This window comes from Condylura cristata, unplaced genomic scaffold, assembly GCF_000260355.1.
Source record: "Condylura cristata isolate star-nosed mole 26May11 unplaced genomic scaffold, ConCri1.0 scaffold00022, whole genome shotgun sequence".
Classification (NCBI taxonomy): domain Eukaryota; kingdom Metazoa; phylum Chordata; class Mammalia; order Eulipotyphla; family Talpidae; genus Condylura; species Condylura cristata.
In genome coordinates this window covers 11,374,702-11,399,263 of record NW_004567123.1, presented here as the reverse complement: position 1 = coordinate 11,399,263, position 24,562 = coordinate 11,374,702, and the positions used below count along the sequence as shown (strand labels likewise).

General features: G+C 38.8%; 1 long non-coding RNA gene across 1 annotated transcript in view; it reads right to left on the bottom strand.

Annotated features, from left to right (window-relative positions):
- The window catches only part of LOC105853954, a 310,503-nt gene that overhangs the window by 42,913 nt on the left and 243,028 nt on the right, over positions 1-24,562 (bottom strand). The window contains exon 4 of the long non-coding RNA XR_001145691.1: positions 2,571-2,659. This is a non-coding gene — a long non-coding RNA (uncharacterized LOC105853954). The remainder of the gene's footprint in view (positions 1-2,570; positions 2,660-24,562) is intronic.

Here is a 24,562-nt window from a genome sequence, read left to right as displayed (position 1 = left end):
GTAGGCATAGAGGGTCGAAGCCCCAGGAGTGAAGAAAGCTTTATTTTTATTTCTAAGTTTTATTTTGGAATGAAAGTCTGGGTCCTGGGAATAAAACAACAGCAAAAATACCTTGTTTTATGGGGCACTGAGGAGATTCCTGGGCCTGGTGAGCACTATATAAATCTGCCAGAGGTCCCAAGTTTTCCAGTCCCCAGAGTTTAAATGAAGGGAAAGAGAGGTCCTGAGGTTGGCCCGGCAGGACTGGCGCTGAGATAAAATGGAAGGCCAACGATTCTCCTAGAGACCAGGCCCTATACTTTCAGCTATTCTTTTTTAGAATAAGAGAAAAGTAGACACAGTGAGAAAAGGAGCTAGAGAAACAGGTCCTGAACGACTTAGTACTCTAATAACAATGGAAAGGCTGAAACCAAGTCACCAAAAGCCATTTCCCTTGCCCAGATGATGATTCTAGTCCTGCCTCCTTGACTAAATCCTTGAAGCCTTTCTTGTAGGAACTTGATAGCTGGCTACTCCTTGCAATTGCTATGGATGTGACCATCCTGTGTAATGTGTAACCAACTACCATGAAATTCAGTCACTTAAAACAGCCAGCATTATGTTTCCAACTGTTCCTGTCTATGGTGGCCTTGATTTGGGACAGATTTACCTGAGGGCAGTGGGCTCTGCCAATGAAGTAAGGTCAGTTAGTTGCTGAATAACCCCCAGAGAACTCAACTCTACTCCATAGAGTGTCTCACCCTCTGCCAGCCAGGCTTGCTATAATGGTGGTGGTACAGCTTCTAGGGAGCATAAAGGGCAGGATCTCTTTTTTTTTTAAATATTTATTTATTTATGCATATAAGAACTAGGGTACAGGCCAGAGGTGCAGGGGGTGGAAGGATTTACCAGGGGCAGAGTGGGGAGCAGAACAGGCAGATGGACTGAAATACATTGCTGAGGGATCAGTGGGCAGGTCAGGAGAGGTATTCTATGTCACATGGATCAGCTCTCTGGCTGGGGATAGAACTCATGTTGCAGTGGCTACAGCCAGCTTCACAGTGCTGTGTTTAGCCCCTTGTGTCACCAGGGAGAGCCCAGTGTAGGATCTTGAATATGTCCTTTCTGATACAGAGACACTGACAAAGGGCCAGGAAAAAGACAAACTTTGCAGGCAAACCATAGCTGTGAGGCATCCAGCAGGGGAGAGGAGAAGAAAGGTCAAATGGGGTGGAAGAACACAAGAGACTCTGGTGACAGTTTATGGGTGATGTGTTGGTGGGAGATTCACAGGGACAATACCTGAGAGGAGAAATCAAATGTTCAAAACCGAGCAATGATGTAAGACAATAAACATTTCATAATAATAAAAAAAGATTCTAGTCCCCATATCTGGCTTTGAAACTCAACTCTGTTCGATGCTGAGGGAGCACATGGACTTGAATTAGCAGAAAAGGGATCCCTGAGTCCTTTCATCTAATTTCCACAGATATTTGGTTTCCCCAAGGAGGTTACCAAAACCCCACTAATGGCCACGAGTGAGGTCATGTGTAGAAAAATGGGGGTGTAGGCAGAAGGGAGGGGGCGGTGAGAGAATTTACCAGAGAAGAGAGTGAGGAGCAGAATGGTGGATTTACTGAAATACACTGTTGACAGGAGCAGCGGTGAGACAGGAGAGGTCTGCTGTGCCATATGTGGGTCACTTGCCTGCCCAGGGATCGAACTCAGGCTGTAGAAATGTAAGTGCTGAGACTTAACCTCTAGGCCAACAGGGAGCACCCTTCCCCCCAAACAAGAGTGAGTTTTAACAGCTCATCAAGAAAGGGAGACGGGAATGGAGACAATTTTAAGGAAAATTATAACGAAATATATAGTTGAGTTTTACACATCACATTTTATTTCTAATTTGTGGTTTCCTAAGTCCAAGAACCAAGACAGTATTATTTCTCAACAATAATATGACTTAAAGAAATCAACAAGAAAATGATGTTAAGTTCTGAAAATGATACAGGAAGAAATATTAGTTCCTGTCCTCTAGATATCTGTGTTCAGTAGGAAGGCAATGGACTATTGTTAGTAAGCATTAATTAGAAATAACTTCAAAGCTCAGAGTAAGTTCAATTAGAATAAGCTCCCAGTTGTCAATCTTCCATAAGAACTCTGGTCTCAACAAATTTCCAGACAAGCACTGATTTAATGGCTGGTTGCAGATGGTCCCAATCTCCCAAACCACTCTGTAGATGTACCATTTGCAATGTGACTCTGTAGCCACTTCCATCAAAAGACAGGGTCTATTTCACTATTTGCTGAATCTGAGCTGAACTTGTGATTCATCTTAAGAAACAGATGAAGTGGAAGAGAGGTTGTGCCTGTTCTGAACCTTGTTGTTCTCAAGACCTGAATCCCCTGCTGTCCCTCTCCCCCCAGGACACCAAGCTCAAAGACAGGAAGAACTGTGATCTTCCTGTAGATTCTGTTTTCAGCCTGCCAAAGAACTCGGAGGCATGCTACTACTCAGCATAGCTACCTGCTTAAAATGTGGGAAAAAAAGGATCAAAATGTCTATCCTGAATTACCCAGCCATGGCTTACATTTTCAAAGACGTTTTGGGTATTCTTCAAAGTGTGCAAGCCGTTGTCGATCTTGTTCACATCTTCCCAACTTCCTCCTTTCCATAATCCTGTTCACAAAGAAGCAGATGAGTTCCAATCAGCACTGGCAGCTACCAAAGGGAAGGTCACAGGCGGTAATAATATAGGCAGACTCATAACAAGATGTTCAAAATATCCCCCAGAGTTCTTAGATCAAGTAGCAGATACTACAATGTACTCTTAAACCCAACTCTTTGTGTAACTTCAAGTCAAGCCAGCTGTTCATCAGCCTTAGGAAACAACTGCAGGAGAAACTAATTAAAGGAAGATGTTTCAAGGCTGAACAAGCAAAATGGTGTTTTCATGCAGGAATAGTTGGCCTCCATTGTAAAATCTTTCTTCCTCTCTGTGTGCCATCATCATCTGAGCAACTTCAAACCACATGGAGTTTCTGTAGCTACTCAGGACGACAAAAGGTATGGTTCTTACTCTTTTCGGGAGTTCTCCAGGCTGACCTGGTAAGAGCCCATGCATGATGACACCTTGATTTCCATTCCTCCATAAACATCTCTATCGATGTTTCCTGTGCTCCCTGGACACTCCACCATGCAACCTCTGGTGAACAGAGGACCTCTGGTTAGTGCCTTCAGGAGCCTACAATTTAGGGCCAACACCAGAGAACACTTTGTCTGAAACTGTCTTTTGCCAGAATAGGCTGAAGTTGGTATTTCCAAATTTTGACAAAGCCCCATCTTTTTTCATCACAGGACAACTTGTCACATCTTAGACGCACACAATCTTACACTTTCTCCCATTACTGACTAATCAATTTTATGACTACTATCATTCTGTCATCTTACTACAATGTGAGGATGAAGGAAATAAGGCAGGTGTTGTGTTACTTTTAAAGCCCCAGACTGGCATCCAACATGCTGGATGTTTCCACCATGATGATGTCATCTCTTTTGATGTTCTCAATGCTGGAGGGTAAGTTGCTGGGTGACCAGAATAAGAAAAGGGGTTAAAAGGAGGCGTCATAAGAACCAGTGCCAACAGAGGCACTGATTTCATTTCCTGCTACACAGGAAATGACCTAAGTGAAGTGAGCAGGCAAAACACAATAAGGGATGGTGAGGAGTAGGGTGAAATAGAGGGCACATGTTCCATCTATAGAGATCTGTCAAATTCCAGTCAATTACTGCCATGAGGGATGGTGGTCCAATTATTCAATTATTGTCAGAACTTCCAAACTTGTCTACTTGTCTAGTGTATGCATTAGTTCAGAGTTGATGTGAAATCACTCAATTTTGCAATAATGAGTAGTCATGATTTTTTTTTTCTTTTAAATAACGTGTGGGCCACCTACAATATATCTCTTGGGAGGGTATAGGGTCCTAGAATGTAGGATTTAGAGTTGCATCAAGGGAATGCCACTGCAACTTCTTATGCCATAGAGATGTAAGTTTATTCAACTACCATCTGTATGACTCCTTTTCCAAAGTTAAAAATCCAAGGAAGACCCTCTGTGGCTTTCTCACCAGGCCACACGGATATGTGGGAAGAGGCAGAGCACAGATGTCAAAACACCAACCATTTTATTCTGTCCCTGTCCTCCAAGTTATGGTTTTCATTGAGGTCTTGGGGTGTGATGAGCTAGTGCATGCACCTTGCTCTGCCTAGCTGGATACCTCTGTACTCTGGTGGGCTCATTGCCACCTCAGTGTGCCTCGGGGGACAGCAGGTTCCTGGCTCAGCTTTCAGTAAGGGATGCAATCTCTCCTGAGGTGAGCAGGGGAAGTTGGCTGTATCCCAAGGAGCCAGACTTCAAGCTGGCTTCTAATCCAGTTTCCCAAAGCAACAGATCTATTCAGAGACTCCTTCTGGTTCAGTTTAATGAAACCACAGAAAATTTGCAAACTAAACTCACCAAGACGAGACAATAATAGAAAGCAGATTTTTTCTCCTTTGGATGGCTGATGAGTGTCTTCAGGGAGGCACTGGAGTAAACCCATTCTCTGTGTCCTCAAGGTTTGGGGGGACATGGAGCTGGCAGGGGTCTGCTTTGTGGGGCACACACCATGCAGGCTCCAGGGCTTTTGTACTTTATAATGAAAAAACATTCTTTTGCTCTCTTAATTACAAAACCTCCTCCTCCCTCTTCAAGTTCCTTAGAGCTCTATATAACCTCTTCACAGAGGGATCCCTGTACCGAGGTATCTGTGATAGTGCCCATCATTACTCCTCTTTCGCCATCTGGTTCTCGTTTTCTCTAGAGAAAAACTCACTGCCTTCTATTGAGATTACATTTTCATTTATTATTGGTTTTCTCCAGTAGGATAAACTTAATGAAGGAGGGGATTTGTCCATTGATTAACCTCTGTTGTCTGATACCTACAGCAGTATAGAGAACGATGTAGTTGATCAAAATACGAGCTCATTGAGTGAATAAAATACCTTAAATGTCTTTATACACTAAGACAACACGTACTTTGAGCTTAACAGACCCTGGATGGGTCTTTGCAGGCATCTTTTTGGCATCACATTAGATGTCAGGGATGAACAAATACATTTCTCCAAATCCTTATTCCACAGTCTTTTATATGTACTTGTTTCACCTCAAATTTCATCATTTTGATTCAATTACTTTTGGAAAATGATGTTTCCCATCTATAAAAAGAAAGTCTTAGTTTTTTTTTTCCCTCTAAATTGCTAAGTGCCATCAAAAGAGTGTCCTTAAATTAATTTGATGGACTGAATAATATTTCCTTTCATAGATAAGTAGATCTAAAAGAAGCAGGAGAAATATTTGGTCTTTGGTTATTATTTGGAAAATAATCATTTTGGGTCTTAGAGCAGCTTCCTATCGGTATAATTCATCAATTTCCGATAATGACATTTCCAAATTTTCTGTTTATTTTTTATTTATTCATTCACTAGATTGTTGTCAACACAAGTTCTATTTTTTCTTTCTCTTTCAAAATTTAAATATTTTGAAAAGTACATTAGCAAACAAGAAGAAATAATCATCCCTATGTGTTTACTGAAGCTGGCATTACAAATTTAATAGTACTTTAAAGACAACTAGGTGATGAGAAAAGAAAATTATATTATCCCTTTCAGTTTATTCCCCCCCTTCAAAAAAAAAACATTTAAAAATGGATACTGCAATCTAAGACACTGTGGGGAGGAGGCAGTAGGGACTCAAGAGTCATAGGATACTTGGAATTGAACAAACATTTGCAGTTTGGCTCATGGCCATCTTTTGTCAAATGATATTGATCTTTGGATCTATGGTTCCAATCTCCACTGGTTCCTCCAATATTAAGGAAAGAAACTGAGTACATTTGCTTTAAAAGATATTTCCTGTATTTGTGTGAGAAGAGGTACTGGGAAATATGCAAAGATAATTGCCAATTCATTCCAGTATGTGTTTGACCCCACTATTCCTCTTAAGTAGAACTTGTTATTGTGACCAAAGACCTCCCCACCAAATCCAAATAATGTTCTCATACATTCATGTTTCTTTTCTTCTCAGAAGCACTTGAAAGTAGCAACACCACTTTGCTTTCTGGCACACTATTTTTCTATAGCTTCCACGATATAATATTCTAGTTTTCTTTCTGCCTTCATGGATTCCTTTCTCTACCTCTGCAGTAAGCATCTCATGTACCACCCACTTACTAAGCATTGGTTGTTCCTAGACACAGCTGTAGCTCTCTTCTCTTACTTTGTTTTATTTCTAGAGGGTTTCAACATGCCTTCCTTCAATTATCCACTATATAAACTGGAGTCTAATCTTCAGTCCACATCCTTAAATATTTAGACAACCACCCACTTGTTAAGTTCTATTAAATGTCTCAAAGACATCCTAAGTCCAAAACGAAACTCATGATTTCACAATCTGAGCTTCCTCTGGGCTTTATACCCCAGATCAAGGGGCCAACACTCACCCCATTATGCAAATCACCCTTGAGTCCTCTCTCTTCATCTCCTCTGCAAACCAACTCCAATTTTATTTGCTAATAAATATCAATTTGGTTCATTTCTTTTAAAAACTTTAACCATGACATTGATCTAAGTTATAATTTTATTTTGTCTGGAAAACTGAAAACCCTTACAAATAGGTCTACTCACACCCCTTCTCAACCTCCCTCTCCCAATGTTTCCCCTCAGGTTTGTATATCACTACAAGCTTCATATAGGTTCTGAACAAACAGCACATATCACCAACCCATATAGTTATTTTCTGCCTGGCATTATTCTATTGAGAGAGGTGAGAGAGGTTCTGACCAAGTGTCAGTGTTTATTTTGTCTGTCTGTCTCTCTCTCTCTCTCTACCATCCTTGTTTACTTGTATTTGCAATACAGTATTTATACCACAGGTGTTATCAGCATAGAATCCACACCAGGAAAACACCTATAACCCCCTGCCACATTTCATTGTGGTCTCCTTCCTCACCCCAAGTTTTCTACTCTACTTTCCCCCTTTCACACCCTCAACCTTCCCTCTCAGATGTCTCAGATCTACAGTCTTATAGTTAATCTTTGTCTGATCCTTTGGCTTCTCCAGATTACACTTATAACTGATACATCAGCTATTTCTATTTCTCCTTCAGACTCACTTCACTTAGAATAAACCCTTCTAGTTCCATCCACGTTGGCATGAGTTTATCTTTTGATGACCAAGTAATATTCCATTGTGTATGTATAACACATCTTCTTGATCCACTCATTATCTGCTTTGAGATACTTAGATTGTTTCAATATCTTGTTTGTAAATAGTATTGCAATAAATATATTAGTGCAAGTTTCTTTTCAAATTAGTGTTTCTGTGCTCTTTTGATAGATACCTAGGAGTAGAATTTCTAGGAAATATAGTAGATCCATTTTTAGTCTTTTGAGAACTTGTCACATTTCTTTCAACAGGGATTAGTTCAGTGTCCATCCCCACCAACAATGTAATAAGGATCCTTTCCTCCATCACTCACCAACATTTATTTCTGGTTTTGTTGTTTGTTTGTTTATTTTGCTATGAGTCATTCTCACAGGTGTGAGGTGGCATCTCATTGTGGTTTTGTTTTGCATTTCTCTGATAAATAATATGAACATTTTTTCATATGTATGTTGGCCATCAGTATGTCTTCTTTGGAAAAATGCCTGTTTATATTTTCTGCCTATTTTTTTGGTTGAGTTGTTTATTTTCTTTTTGTTGAATTATATTAATGCTTTGTAGATCTTTAATATCAGTATCTTATCAGATGCATGCATATAAGTGCTTTCTCACATTCATGTAGTGTGTCTCTTTGTTTTGGTCACTATCTTTTTCACTGTACAAAAGCCTTTGGTTTGATAGAGTCCCAGTCATTTTCTTCTCCTTTGTTTTCCTTGCTGCTGAACATGAGTTCACAAAGATGTTATTTTTTTTTAAGATTTATTTTATTTATTAGTGTGTAAGGAGCTGGGGTTTAGGTTAGAGGTGCAGGGGAAGGGGTAAAAGTATTCACCACAGGGCCCTTCCTGGTGGCTCAGCGGGTAAAGCACAGCACTAAGAAGCTAAAGCCACTTCAGCATGAGTTTGATCCCTGTCCCAGACATGATCCACATGGTGCAGCAGACCTCTCCTGACCAGCCACTGCTCCCCTCACCAATGCACTTCATCGATCTGCCTATTCTGCTCCCTACGCTATCTCTAGTGAATCCTCTCACTTCCCCTGCACCTCTGGCCTGTACCCCAATTCTGAATGCATAAATAAATAAATCTTTAAAAAAAAAAAAAAAGGATTCACCAGAGACAAAGTGGGGAGCAGCACAGGCAGATCTACTGAAATACACTGTTGAGTGGGTGAGACAGGAGAGATCTGCTGCACCATGTGGGTCACCTCCCTGGCCAGGGATCAAACTCATGCTGCAGTGGCTGGTGATAGCTTCTTAGTGCTGAGACTTAATCCCCTGCACCACAAAGAAGGCCCTAACAAAGATGTTTCTTAAGTTGATGTCATAGACAACTAATATATGACAAAAGTAAAGCGTATACATTAGAACAATGACCACATACATGGTGCTGGGAAAATGGTACTACCACATGCAAAAAGAAAGAACTAGATCATTATGTCTTAAAATACATGAGAATTAATTCAAAATGGACATAAATTTGGATGTAGACCTGGTATCTTAAAATACATATAATAAAACTTAGATTAAACTTGCCAATGTTGGTGTTTAATTGTTTTGCCCAATAACAAAGTGACTGAACTTTATGAGAAAAAACATTTTCTATACCTGAAAACTGAAATGAAAAATGCTTTCACAAAAGTAAATTTGGAAAATAGTTTTTACAAAATCTTAGTATCTAAGGCATAAATACCATGAGCGCATCAAATGGCTACTGTGATCTTACGTTTTAAACAATCTCTGCTATTCATATAAGCCATTCTTGAATCCTCAAATTATTGTCATTTAGACCAACTAAGAGAAAGTCCCAGAGCATTTTTGACAGTGAGTAGTGATATAGAAAGTCTGCTAAACCACATGTTCTGAATTTTTGTTCAAAGTAAAAATTCACTGTTTACACACTCTAATTTCATTTTGTTTATTTTTAAATTTTTTATTGAATTAATATTGGCATAATAATTTCATGTTTGAGATAAAAAACAGTCTATGTTTGTTTGGTCATAATAAACAAACCATCCCATTATATTAAGCAAGAGCAGGTCAGTGCAGAGTTGTTTAAAAGTGTAGTGAGGCAATGAAGCCTTATGCTGGGGTTAACCTCAAAACACCACCTTTCTCTAATTTAGGATCACACATCTTGCATGCTTTCCATGGAAGTCCTGCCTGATGTTGCATGGATTCTGCAGGACACAGACTCATTCAAGTTTTTGCTCTGGTGTCTGTGCATGTCCTTTCACTTAGAATTTTTGCATCTGAATTGCTTGGAACGTTCTGAGATGAGGGAGGGCATGATTGAAATTAAAATTACCTTGAACATTTAGAACTATGTAATCTAGAAATCGTAAACTGGTAGTTAGTAGCCCAAATTTTATTTATTAATTCAAGATTTTTTAAAATTCCACTTGTGCCATGTTTACAAAGATTTTTTTTCCCATAACATAAAACTAGATTTTATATAAAATTCAACATCATTGGCCTCTTTTAAAAAAATGTCCTGATGGCAAAACTTGCCCAGGCTCAAGTTCCACATTTTACTAGGCAGTTTACCAGGATCCCCCAGTAACTGCCATGCCATTTTCCTTCCATGGAATCACTGTATTACCAAATTGACCTCTGTTGGCTGGTGAATTACTATCCTTGCCTAAACCATTACTAATAATTTCAACCTATACTCAATATTCTCAGAATCCGCTTATTTATGGCAAAGATACCCTAAAATGAGCCAGGTGAGTGAGGTGAGAGCCTCAAGATCATTTTTTTTTTCCTGGTAGCTGATGCTACCATTCTAATAAGAGCACTAGCTCATCTTGTTATGAACAGCTCAGTTCATAACCGGAATCCAAGAAACGAGTGATCTGGATCTATTCAACACCATGAACACTTTATTTTGTGGACATTTGTTTGTATTTTGGTCTTCTAGTATTGGACTAGGATTAGAGGACTACTTTTGCCTTAAATCCCAGCCTGTCTGATTGTATCACCACTATTTCGATGATCCTGAAAATAATTTGTCCCAATTAGGACAAAAGTTCTCAGCCTGACCCACATTAGCATCACTTAAGGAACTGTTAAACAAGTTGATGTTATGCTACTATACAACAGAAGTAAGAATGTGGGAGAAGAAATCAGTATTCCATATTTTTAAAGCCTTTTACATGATTCCCATTATAGCCAAGGTTGAAATCCACTCTGGGAAAATATGTAAATCGACTATCCTCTTCTTCTATGAGTGCATCAGAATCATAAATTCTCCTTTTAGAACCACCTCAATGCCAATCAGGCTGCCTTGTTTATGATCACTTCTTTACATGGTTCATCTACTCTCAACTCCCACTGTATACTAGAGTATCTTATGGAGTCTTTAAATATACTGATTCCTAACCATTTACTATTAAAAATAATTAAATCAGAATCTATGTTAAATAGCAGCACCAACTTTACTCAAACAATAAGATATATCAGGTACAATAATTGCTAAAATAATCAGTGTATTAAATGTACACAAACTTCATTGACCTACAAAAAGGTTATGGACTCATCAGAGTAGCGTTTGTTCAGACACTGAGGTTGATTTGGAATTGACTGATCTAAGTTGAATTGGACTGACACAAATTAGCTGTGTTTCTGGGGGTCTCTTCTTTTCTATTAGGGACTAACAAATAAACCTGGACATGTTCTTTCATGCTCTTGTCTGAGACATAAACAAGGAGAAATATAGGTGCATATTTCTAGTTCTTGCAGTGTCATTTTCATTAACATTCTCCTGGTCAAGGTAAATCACATGACAAAACCAACATGGAACTAGAAAATATATACCCCCATGGAAATGAGGCAGATGGGAATATTTCTGAACAAAAAACTAACCTATCAGAGAAGATATAAAGCTAGTCCTAACTTTTTCCCTTGAATGTTAAATAGTTCAAAAATTTAAGAGGTAAGTAGTGTGTTTAGAATTCTTAGTTGACTTTACAATGGTTTTTGTAGTCTTTTTAGCGTGAAGTGATTGGTAAAGATGCCATTTGACCTCATGCTACATCATGTCTCTGTCACAGCTCTAGAGTCCTGGATTTTTGCTAGAAACATGTCAGCAACAACCACAACAATGTTCTCGTTCGCCCATTACCAAATTTTAGAAAATAAGGGGATGATGTCCAAAAGAATAACAACCTGCTGGAAAGTGGAAATCATGTGTCTGTTCACTGTATATTCACAGTATACTTTTTTCTGATTACAAATTCTGAAAATCTATTTATTATTTATACGCATATGAAAGATTATGTTCGGTAGAAGACAGAATTACACACCTCTCAGAATGCAATATCTAGTAGTCCTCTGCAGGGCAATCTTTAATTAATCTTCAACTTCTATCTTTTTTTTTTTTTGGACTATTTTTGGACATTCTTTGGGAGATTATGTGGAGTGATTGCATATATGTCACAGAAAAGATAATCAGAGATATTTGGACTCATCTTTGGAGTTAAATGAAAGATGATTTTGATTATGAAAATGCGGTAACGGGGCCTCAGGTCATACACATACATTCTTTTCTAGTTGTAGCCAAAATCAGGGGATTTCTGATGAGGTCTTTTCAGTGGTGATGGTGGTTGGGGGGAATAAAAGGATCTTCCTCCTGCAGACATTATCACTTGATTGTTCTTCTGCAGGCACAGCTTGTTTCATTTATTAAAGGAAAGGCAAGGTTGAAATTGGATCTATGTAATGCATGTCAGTGGCTTTAAGTGTTTGTGAATAATAAATAGCCTTTGGTGTTCAGTGTTGACTTTTTAGGCTACAACTTGACATCATTTTGATTTCTCTTTTGATAAGCCAACACCATCATGGGGATTTTAGCTGAAACAGTTAAATACTTGTGAGGATAGGAGGGGCAAATTTTCTCTTTGGAGCAGAAGGGGGGACTGGTTTTGTTCAGTCACAGAAAATGGACGTGTGTCTCACGGTGGCCACAGTTTATGTAAACATAAACTCTGAACCAGAGATCATACCCATCATTTCCTCAGTGCTCGCAGCACCAAACCAAACTATAGTTTTATTTGGCTAACCCCAAAGTAGGATGTGGGTGCCAGTCCTGAAACCACACGATCGGGTTTCAAGCAGACAGCAAGAGGACTGTGCTTTTGTCATATGGAGAAAAGTCATAAAGCTTTGCTTGTTGTAACACTGTTATTATGTTTAGCAAACAGACACAGCCATAACAACGGCCAACTTCAGAGGTCTGGGGGGACCTGTGCCCTTTAAACAGAGAATATACGATCTCTCCATAATGTAACTGTAGAAAGGGACCCTTTTAAAGAAATGGAAAATGAACAATGGGAATCCAGGGCATGATGAGGGGAAGAAATGATGAGACACTCAATCCTTCTATGAATTCTAGAGTCACCCAACCTGAAGCATCCCCTGGAATTCCTTGAAAATTAACTTTTCCCAGAATGAAGAAAAGGAAAAATCTTTTGCTTCCACATGTCACCATTTTGTTTTTCATTTGTAAGGAAAATTCTTCATGGTCTGTGATTATTCCAATGTCTCAGGTTTTGCAGGTGTGGGGTTGGGGTTTGATGCTTCAGGGATTTTCACGGTGTGGAGTTTTATTTATTTACCATGGAGTTGTTGTTTCTCCCCCAACCTCTGGAGCCAGGGAGGGATGGGCAGATGATAGAGTTGGGTGCTCTGAGTTAATGACTAGCCCTATATTCACAAGCTCATTTACTTTTGTCCTCACCTGATACCTCAATGCTGCCAATGAGCAGGAATTAATTTCCATTGAGGACCACTCGGTTCCTTAAAAGAAAAACTGCTCACTTAGCTGGAAATGCTTTGACAGAAGGCAGAGCAGCCGGTCACACTCAAACACTGTGTCTTCTGAATCTGGGGGCAAAAGGGGAGTAGTGGATTCCAAAGGAGGAGGGGACCAGCAGTCATTTCAATGAGCTATTATGGGGTGGCTTGAATCACGGCAGAGTCTATCAACAGGCCCTTGCATTCACCACACTGCCTGCCGTCCCCTTTTCTACTACTCCCCACGGAATGTATATGTGACCCCCCCCAGCCCCCCAGCACCCTTCACAACAACTCCCCATAAGAAGGTAATCATCTTATGGTGAATTGGACAAGAAGAAAAGGCACTCTAGGAAAATGTTATGATAATAGAAAACTCTTCAGTGTTGTAACCATCTGGTGTGGGGCGTAACAAAGAGGGCGATAATTGAGTGCTCAGTAACTTCTTTTGGCTTGGGATAATGGGCACTCACCCTGATTTGTATTCTTCACAAGAGTGATTCACCATCATTTCACACCACATCTGTACCACATTTCCTCCGTCAATACAGCCTTACACATAAGTTACCACACTTAATTAAGTCCACATCATTCTCCTCTAAAGAACTGAAAGGTTTATGTGGAGGCCCGAGTGGCAAAGAGGCACAAATGAGATTTGAGTGACTCTTGTTTTGTGGGGGGGATTGAGATGGATGGGGAGCTCATGCCACCTAGGCTCAGTTCTGGGATGGGGCCGGTAGGTCTTGACAGCTTTAGGTTGAACAACAGCTGTGGATAAGCTGAGGCAGGCGGCCTTGAAGTCCAGTGCTTGGAGAGGGGACTGCGACCCCATTGTCACATAATCTTGCCTTTGAAAATGTGCTACAATTGATTCAATCTGATTTCTAAGGTGCTGTCACCAAAGCATCATTAAAAGTCTTTTACGAAACTGGAGAATAGACTAGATCACCAAAGGCAGCTTTGTTCCCACCTCTCCCCCTGGCTTTGCCATGCTCTCCCTTCCAGCTGACAGAAGGGACGCAGCCTGTAAGCTCAGAACAATTAACACAGATCATATTATTTTTCTTTAATCAATAAGACAAAGTTCCTGGGAGCATCCCTTTTTGGAAGACAGGAGTTTCCAATTCTTTATGTCACCACCGTGAAATAAATAAATACTGTATGTTTCCATGGTTGGCTGTTAAGAGTCACTTTAAGAAAAGGTTTGTTGTGTACATTGTGTTGTATTGTGTGTGTGTGTCTGGCCTGGACACATGTGAATTCTCGCTCAAGCCACTCTTCCAAACTTAAAAGTTTCCTTCTAGAAGTTGTGCAGCATGCTGTGAGTAGAAAGGAAAGCTGAACCTAACCCAAAGGACATTAATCAACAAGCTAAGTACCAATGGGTGAAAGCAGAGATTCCCCCAGTCTCCCAGCTATCTTAGTCATAAGTAAATTAGCAACTCTTTTTCCTCCTTTTAAAAGATAAGGAGGGAGCCAGAGTGAAGACCTTAAAGATATTTCTCACAACAAGTGTCAAAATACTCTGAAAGCTCCCGGGGGTTCACCTCCCACACACAGTATGCCCTTCATTTATTTATCTAAATGCTGACAAATTGCAGTATTTTAACAGCCTATCTGTGGGCTTGGCTTCATTTGCATGGTGTGCCCGCTATCTTTGAGGGGATAATGAGACTCAACATAAAGCCTTCATTGAGGGCTCTGCGTAGCCTGACAGTGATGAATACGGAGCTGGAGAATTAGGTGGTTTGGGGAAGAATATGCTATTGTGCACTGCCCCTATCCTTTTATCTTCCCTGCTGCTCATTTTCAGGTCTTTCAAGGAAACTGCCTCCCTTTCCTTTCTAGCCAGTGTCTTTTACCTCCCTTTCACTTTGAATGGGCACCATCTTCCAAATCGTCAGCTCAGCCTTGTGCTATTTTAGTCATCATAATTATCTTCCCTTCTTATCCTATGAAATGCTAGAGGTTGCCTTTCACCAAGCGAGCCACTGAGAAAAGCAGTGAGGCATTGTTCCAAAGCAGTGGGCCCCTCTGCTCACTGCCTTCTCAGATAGTCTCTATTGTTGAACCAGCCACCTTCTGTCAGAACCATTCAGCCACTGTTCCCAGACAGAGCTGTCTTTGGGCACACCAGAGAGGTGAGGGTGCCACTGAGGGAAGTTAGAGAAATTCATTATTTTTCAAAACCTCGGTATTTTGAAGGTGTGTTCAGATACTTATAAAGGATGGTGCTTACATGTTAATATTGAACACCATTTATTTTTTAATTATTTATATATATTTTTTACATCCTTGTTCAATATTGAACATTTTTAAATTAAAAAAGGACACGGCTTGATTAGGAGAGTATCGGATTTCTTCCAGGAAGACTGAATGCTTTCTCATTGGAGAAGACATTCCTCAATGTGATACAGCAGAGAAAACCTCTGTTGAAGAACCAGTCCTCATAAAGCATAATATGTTTCTAAAGAGTGAGTTGGCTGATTACTTCATTTTCAAAATAAAGGAAGATGTCAAAAAGGGGAAAGGATATGTCCATTCCTATAAGGCTGGGAACTAACCTCATCTCATACAGAGGTCTGGGAAAGAACACAATTTGAATGAGCACAGAGAAAAACACATTGGTTGGTGCATTCTTCTATGCCTTAGTTTCTCTCCAAGCAAGGGCTCCCAGCCCATTTCATTTTGAGACTCTCTTCATCATACAGTGATTATTTCTTTTGTTGGGATCCCTTACAAGAATCATTTGAAATACCCAATTGTCTGACACCCTCCATCTTGGTTTCTGGAGGCAGGATTCATTCTCCCTGATTCTTTGTAACTTTCTAATGCAACTGGCAATTCTCATTTCTTCTGCTTTTTTTTTTACCTGGTGAGGTGGCTCTTTAAGTTCATCCTGAAATTCTATCTGCTTGGACTTCCCTCTTGCCCTCTATGTTCTTTCCAGTGAAACTTTGGGTCCACTAGCTATCAGCAACATAGACGACAAAACTCTCAGGCTGCTGGGCCTCAAGTATGCTCAGTAGTAACTGAGATTCCATCTAACTTTCTTTTTTCATGATTTTGGGAAATTCTGAAAGCATTTGTAAATGCTCATTCATAACAAATCTGTTTCCCTGTCTTTGTCTTAAAAGATGATTTTTAAGTTTAGTTTTACTAATCATAGAACACATGGAAATTAGAGATGCGTTGTTTTACTCTTTCCCATTTTTTGTTCATCATCTGATCATCATTATGTATCATTGTGTATATCTCTTTGTTCTTTCAAATACATCAACATAGTCTTACTATAAACTTCAGGACACATTTCTTTCCATTGACTTCTAGTTTTTTGTTTAAACAAATACATTGTAGTACAAAAAATGGCCCTGGAGAAGTACCGTTTACATAACTGTAATAAATAGCTAGCAAGTCTTATGAATGTAGATAAAATATAATAATTTCAGGTGTAATGACAGGTTTGTGTGCAAAAGAAATTGAGAATTGTTATTACAGAAAAGCGATCAGCTAAGTTAGAAACTCAAAAGCGTTCCTTTTTTGTGTTTTATTGCTGCAAGAAGCCCTAAGTGTAGTATAGGGTCAAACAAAGTGTAGGATAGGGTCAAACAGAATGCAAAGGATAGGCTTTCAAATCTTAACTCCATTACTCACTATCTCTCTGAGTTTAGGAAATTTGCAAAGCCCCTCTAAATCAGCCTAGCTTCATCTGCATAAGACAGATAACAATGCCTTCTTTAAAGGTTGCTGTAATGGCTTAGCATAATGTATTTTAGCCTTTTAGTTTACTGTTTAGCAAACAAGAGTTTCTGCAGGGGTGGAAGCTTAATAATAAATAAATAAATAAGTAAATATATATATATATATATATATATATATATATATATATATTTCTGAAATCTTCTGAAATTCATCTCTGCGATGGATTTTAAGCTTCCCAGTAGGGTGGCAGTATGATCTAAAATTTCCTGGTAGTTAAGGAGGGGGCAACTGCTCAGTTTCCATGGTGAAGATATATTTGCCACCCCTTTATATAAAACCCAGAGATCCACCCCCAGCACTGCTTCAGGGGCCATTGTGAAAAGAGTAGCAAAAGCCATCTGTCCTGCTGTGATGGAGAAGTGATTGATAAAATTGTGTGCACGTGTTCCTTGCTAGTGTGGGACTCAGCCTGCCAGTGTTAGAATATACATCACTATAGGCATTTGAGAGGTTACATGTAGTGGCATTTAAGTGTTAATTTTTGCTTTGGAAAGAAAGGAAGATTTCTATTGGAGACATTATTAAACAAAGATTGAGGCTGTAGCATATGAAAAGATAATCACCTTTACAATTTAATGCCAGTGTCTCTGTGGAACTCAAGAGAGTATACACAATTGCTGGATTCATTTAAAAATAAATAAAAGAAGACCCAGTTGAAAGTACAGCATAACAAAATACATCTTAATGATTAAAAATCTAGGGCATTATTCAAGTTATTTTCCTATTAAATATAAAATAAATCAGCAATCTATTTCAAATTTTTTATTTTTTAGTTGTGTACTTAAGTAATATTTTCCAAAGTATCCTGTAATAAAGTGAAGCAAGATCAACAAAATATTTGTCATAGCTTGAACTGCAAATGCTTGCAAAAAGGAAATCTGAGATACAATTTAGTTGCACTGTAATCACATTTATCACATATGTCCACCTCTTCAAATGACAAACAATACAATTAAGTTAGAACAAAAGAGAGAGAGAGAAAAAAAAGATGCTTATCCTGCTCAATCAAAACCATACAGATTTTCCCCTACTACCTGTTTTCACCTTTCCCTCAGTAATAAATCTCTAATTTAGCTAGGCAAATGATAGAAACTATGGCTCCAGCCCCCATATGGATCAGTGACCATATGACTAAGATTTCACCCATATAATGAAAGATGTGTCCATTTCTGGAGTGTCTCTTGGCATATTTTCTTCATGCAGGCTGGCATGTAATAGGAAAAACAGGTGCTCTTACAGTCCCCACAGCAATTTTTGATATTGCAAAAGGCATCCACATATAACAGTGAAACACAATAATCTAGAGTCATTGATACATTGGATCATGTCTGCTTCACCATGTGGGTCACCTCCTTGGCTGGGGATCGAATTCATGTCTTGTGGCTGAGGATAGCTTCATAGTGCTGTGCTTCAACACATTTTGCCACCAGGGAGGGCCCTAATTTTATTTTACTTTTTAAAAATTTTGTTTCTGGCATTAACTTTGGTTCACAATATTGAAACATGGAACATGCAGCTTTGGCTTAGTGACTGGCTATGCGGTGATAGAACATACATACATGCATATGTACATAACTACACATACATACATATATACATATGGCAAAAGCCTGTTTTCCAGGAATAATTGGTCTAACTATCATTTCAGGAAGTTTATTTGGTATCAGACAATGCGGGTTCTAAGTCAGAAGCTGTTAGGAAAGATGCTGAAAAACAACATTCAGGTTACTGTTACTTTTTCATAGCTAGATTTGACAAGGAGTGAAAGAACTCAAAGATAATTGTATAGATAATGTATCATATGAATGATACATATGAAGAACTGAAAGACACTAGAAACAGCAAAGAAATGCATGAGGATGCTGGCTTTGAGACCCTAAAGTCGTAAGGGTTGGAATTTACAAGGGCTTCTACTGTCAATTATACCAATAAGCTCTTCCAGAGCTAAGGATATCTTAAAGTGTGATGTCACTAAAGGCAACAGCCTTTGTAAATAAAATATAGAAGCTTATGCTTGATGAAAAAAGTTAAAATTATAGATTATATTTAAAAGAGCTCAAAATAGTCTTACTGAGAGAGGCACAGAGTTGAATAATGGAGGTAGAGAACAGATCTGAAAGGGAAAATGAAAATATATGGAATAGTAAAGAGAGGGAAAGAGTGTTATTAACCAACTAGAATAGAGAATTCAGGCTTATAGTCCTACTCATATACCTTCTACACACCTGCAATTTGGAGTTTTCAGTGAGGAATAAATATATATTATGAACAGCAGTGACATCATGCATATTGGTGGAGTTCAGAGATTCAGCACAGAATGACTGATACATTTACTTAGTAAGTGGATAAATCGGGCCAGAGCTCCAGGATATCAGGCTGATGGCCCAGGACTCGTAGTAACCTTAGAAAAAAGTAAGTGACAGGAATAAATTTCATACAGTATGACATTGTAAGGGCACTCCACACCCTACATTGAATACCCTTCTCAACTCTTGGTTCATCCATCACACTGATGGTACCAATATTTACTCCTCTCTATATCAATACCGTTATCCAGGCAGGAGGAATCTTTTGCAGTTCCTTTTACTAAAGAGATAAAGTTATTGGAGATTAACCTGCTGCATCTGATTCAAGATGTGTGAACAAAAATATTGCCAACCTTTGACTACAAATTAACCTTACTATTTGCCCTAGACAGTAAAAAGAATCACAAGTGATCATGTACTAGTTCCAAGCCCAAGGTCAAGAGATCTTGTGTGTCTGCTTATGCTCTTGTGTCTCTGCTCTCACCATGAGAATGTGCCCTAGTTAAACTTTCGAGAGATAAGAGCTGTCTAAAAGGGCCAACACAACACACTGTAGCCAGAGTCTTCAAGGATTAGGCAACAGCCAGATGAACTCCGATCATGGGAGCCATCGTAGGCAAGAATATTAATTAACCTGCACACTGTTGATTCAAGATAATGTGAATATAAACTCATTATTGTGTGCTATGGATGTTTTGTGACTCTTTATTACTGCATTATTGTGACATTAAATAACTGATAAATTCTCTCATTCCATGCCAGTCACATGCAAAAGATTATTACTCTACTACAATGACAGCTTTGACCGCACAATTATTTTAGGTCCAATACACATGAGCAACAATTTTCACAAGGTTTTTTTCTTCAGTCCCTGTCTGCATTGTTTTAGGCATTATTCACTTTCAGCTTCTTCAGCCCCACTCGATCCATAATTAAACCAGGCTGTAGAATCAATCAAAAAACTTTGCTTTTTATTAGCTACAATCTTGGTAGATTGATTCAACTTACTAAGCCTTGGAGTATTCTTCCAAAAATGGGAATAAGCTGTTGTGAGAACGAAATGATCTACTGTGTGAAGCTTTTAGCATTGTGCCTATGTTTTCACTCATTGAGAAGAATCAGTCACAAGAGTAAAGATCTTTTTCTCGTTATCATTACATAGGGAGATGAGGTGTGGCATGTAACTCATCAAACTGAGTAGAAGGGATGAGAAGGAGGGGATCTTTTTCTGGGAAGAAATGTTTAATGAGGGCCAGTAAGTTTATGTATAAACACAGAGAGACCAAGAGTCCTTAGTTTATTTATGGTTAGTGTTTACATATTCCCATGAGGCCTACATTGCAGGCTATTGAATTAAGTCAACAAAGCTAGGGACAGGTAATTCTAGCAGTGTGTTAAAGCTAGCTTGTATCTGCTGGTGAGAATCAATGGCTAAAGTGGAGGACGTTTGTTAACCTTTTAAAAAGAATGTTACAGTTCCCTTTAAAAATTCAACTTAAAGATGTAAATCTTTGTTTCACTGTAAAGTGAAACAAATTATAAAAGAAACAAAAATACAGAAGTTATTACTTCCTAAATATTTTGCTACATTTTATTGTTATCTGTTCTCTTGAGGTTATTTATGTTGATTGTATGGTAGAGATGCTAAATAATAGTGCTCTGTTGACATCTCCCATTTTAGGATTCAGTTACACGCTTTTACACCAAATTTGACCATCATGGGAATATATACATGCACCATGAAAATCAGCACATCTACAGATTAGAGCTTTTCATTGGGTAATGCCTGCTGATCAATGGAAGAAGTTGATCAATGTGTTGAAAATATGCAAACAATTGGGTGAGCCCATTAGGTGCATTTAGAAAACTGCTGTTTTTTTTTAATATGTGTATTATTATTATTACTATTATTACTATTATTATTAAACATCATTGTTCGTTTTGTGCATTTTTTTCATGTCGGTTGTAATCCCCATGGACTTCCCACCACCCATATGCCATCACCATAGTCCTGGGCACTTTTTCCACCCCAGAGAAAGCTGCTGTTTTTGTGTTTGTTTAGAATAATTTTATCCATTGTTTGTTTAGAATGATTTTACCTTCTGCTTATTTTTGCCATACTATTTATTCTATTAGGAAGTTGTCTATGGCTGGTGGTATTCCTGCAAGGATCATTGTTCTTCTTCAATAATATACTGATGAGTTAAACAAACGTTAGAAAGAACCATCAGAATTAACTAATGTAGCCATTGTGCCTTTTAGTTACTTCATAGTTTGGCAAACGGGAGAGTAAGAAAAATATAGTAAGGATGATGCAACCTTGGAAACCTTGTGCTAATATTTTCTGAGGATTCTTCTGTTAATCTGACTTCTTGAGTGCTTGTGCTGTATGGAAGGAATATTGACTTGGAAAACAGGAAATAGGAGCCAAAGTCCAGTTCAGGTGCTTCCTGTGGCTTTATTCTAGACACTTTCACTTTCCCTGATCCAAAAAATGAGAGGATTGTCTTAGATGATATATATGATCTTATTTAGCTCTTATCCTTCACAAAATTCAGTTCATAAAAAAAGTAAGAAGAGGGCCCTCCCTGGTGGTGCAGCGGGTTAAAGCACAGCACTAAGGAACTAAAGCCACTTCAGCATGAGTTCGATCCCCGGCCCTGAAGGTGAACCACATGGCACAGCAAACCTCTCCTGACCTGCCCGCTGCCCCCCTAAGGAGTATACTTCATCGATCTGTCTGTTCTGCTCCCCACTCTGTCTCCAGTGAATCCTTTCACCGCCCCTACACCTCTGGCCTGTACCCCAGTTCTGCATGCACAAATAAATAAATCTTAAAAAAAAAGCAAGAAGAAACATCTCTGAAAGACTCTCGATTTCTCTTCTGTTCCCTTTTACAAATCCTCATGGACAGAGATAATTTCAGAGATGTGGCTAGACTGAGTGGCATTGTGTAAAAGGAGACAATGTAATGTAATGAGGAGATTCTCTATTAAGGAGACTGTGACCCAAACCTCACTGCTTCTGATTTTGTTACATATCATGAAAAAGAAACTTAGGCCTTTCATATCCCTGTACAATTGTTAAGAGTGTCCAGGGCTGTGCTGCATAGGCAGCCAGATAGAGGTTGCTCTGTTCGCTTTCAGAGAGTTCGTCTCTAAAGACACACCCCAGGAAGAAGGTTGAGGTGGGTAAGAATGGCAGAGGTAAAAGGGCTATTTATCAGTCTTTCAGGTAAATAGCTCGTCAGTCTGAGGCCACCTCCTCTCCCTAACTGGCTTCCTGCTCTGTATTCAGCAGCATTCCAATCTCTACCTTCACTTGACTAAGCTGAGGCTGGGCTCCCACGGCCACTGAGCAGAGCAGGGGACACTCACTCATCATCTTGAGTCAGACAAGCGGGAGGGTATGAGCAGGAGACCACAGAACTCTCACCACACACACCCGGGGTCTGACTCAAGGCCACAGAAGCTGCTGTCAGACTTTTGCGGCCAAGATCCCTTCACCTCCTCGGTTCTCAAATCCCCTGGGTGTCAGTCCACCCATCCTGTGAATGATTTTGAGGGTGGGTCACTCCAAGACCCTGGAAGGATTTCAGGAGAAAGAAGCAGTGTACGGCAGAGTACATTATTCTTTAAGAACAAGTTGGCACTGTGCCCTCGGATGAAAATTGTTTTCCACTTTACAGATCATTTTGACATCCATGGGTTTAAACCTCTTGTAATTTTGTCTCCAACTGGATTTGAAGTCCTGAGGCTTCCTTGATTCATGCTCTTTCCAGCACCAGGTTTAAATTCACCTGCTGTATGTTTGTGCATTGATGCTTGTTTTGCTATAAGCCCTGCTGTTTTAATATGTAACCTTCTCCAAGATGGCATCACAGACCGCTGCCCCTCAAATCCCACCTGCAGAAGAGATATCCTCTGCCATATATACTCATTTGAATAAACAAAATGCCTTAGTGGCCAAAATACTCTTCTCTTGCTTTAGTTCTGCTATGTGTATGATTTTTCCAACATTTCTGTACAATGTTGTATCAAACCTATCTAATTCTGAAAGACATCAGTTAGTTAACTTGGTAGCTTTGATATGTGGATAAATTATGACTATTTCTCCAAATCCAAGGCTGTTTTTCTTCCTTAATCATTCTGGAATTTGCTTTATTTTATTAGTCAACACAGAATGGATATTTAATTGTTACCAACAAATCTTACAAATGTTAGAATCATTTATCATGAGTTTTTATAATGTCTCACACCTATGTAAATACTGAAGATATATCAAAACATATATATTTGGAAATAAATATTCATAATAGCATTATGGTTAGTACAAAAGTACAAAATTCCTCAATGTCCATTAGCATATGGATAGATAAGTAAATGGAGTATATATCCATATAATGTAATACTAGTCAGCCCTAATAAAGAATGGAGTGCTGATATATGCCATAGAAGAATGAGCCCTGAAAACATCACTGAGGTGAAATCAGACTTAAAAGCCACATACCTTTTATATTAAGTGTCCAAGATTGACGCATCCACTGAGATAGCAAATAGATTAATAGTTACAGAAGGGATTCAGGGGAAGTGAGAAACAGTTACAATGAATGAGTAGGAGATTTTGGGTGCAATGGTGGAAAGGTTTTAGAATTGATCATGATGATTGTACAACTCTAAAAATTAACTAAAAAGTTTTGAATTTTAACGGGATGAGTTGTCTTTGACCTATATGTCAGTAAAGCTATTATTATAAAAATGAAAATCAACCACTGACTCTAATATTTATTACATACATAGTATTCCTCATTGAATTTATTGTCAGAAGTTTTACCACTGTATAATTATTATATTAATAATAAACAATAATATAAAAATCATTATCAAACATTAATAATGCTTTTTTAAAATGAAATAGCTTCTCATATGGCACAATCAGGAAGTAGTATATAAGTTGAAAAGGTGGACAATAGAAAATATATATTGCCTTTTAAAATTTATCAGTGTATGTCAAACAAAAGTCATCATAATATCTTCAGGGACCTATACAACCTACTTTCTGCATCATCTACAACTGTTCATCACCACTCAGTGGTTTCTGGTTTGCTCTCTATCTATACATTTGGCACACTACTACCACCCAGACCTTTGCTCTGGCTATTTTCTTTGCTGAGAATGTTCTTCCCACATGGCTGAAACATGGCTTCCCGCTCATTAATTTTTACTCCACATCAACTTCTCAGCTGACCCCAATGTATCCTTCAAACACATTAAATACTTTACTTATTTATCATGTTTGTGTTTCTTCCTTTCAGGATATAAAGCCAAAAGTCTTTATCCTGCTGTATTCCCTGATACTTCCCTGAATGCACCAGAGTCTGGAATATGTTAGCTGTTCAGTTAGTGTCTGTTGGCTAGAAGGTTATATATAGAAGTAGTAGTCTGGTCTAAGGTACACAGT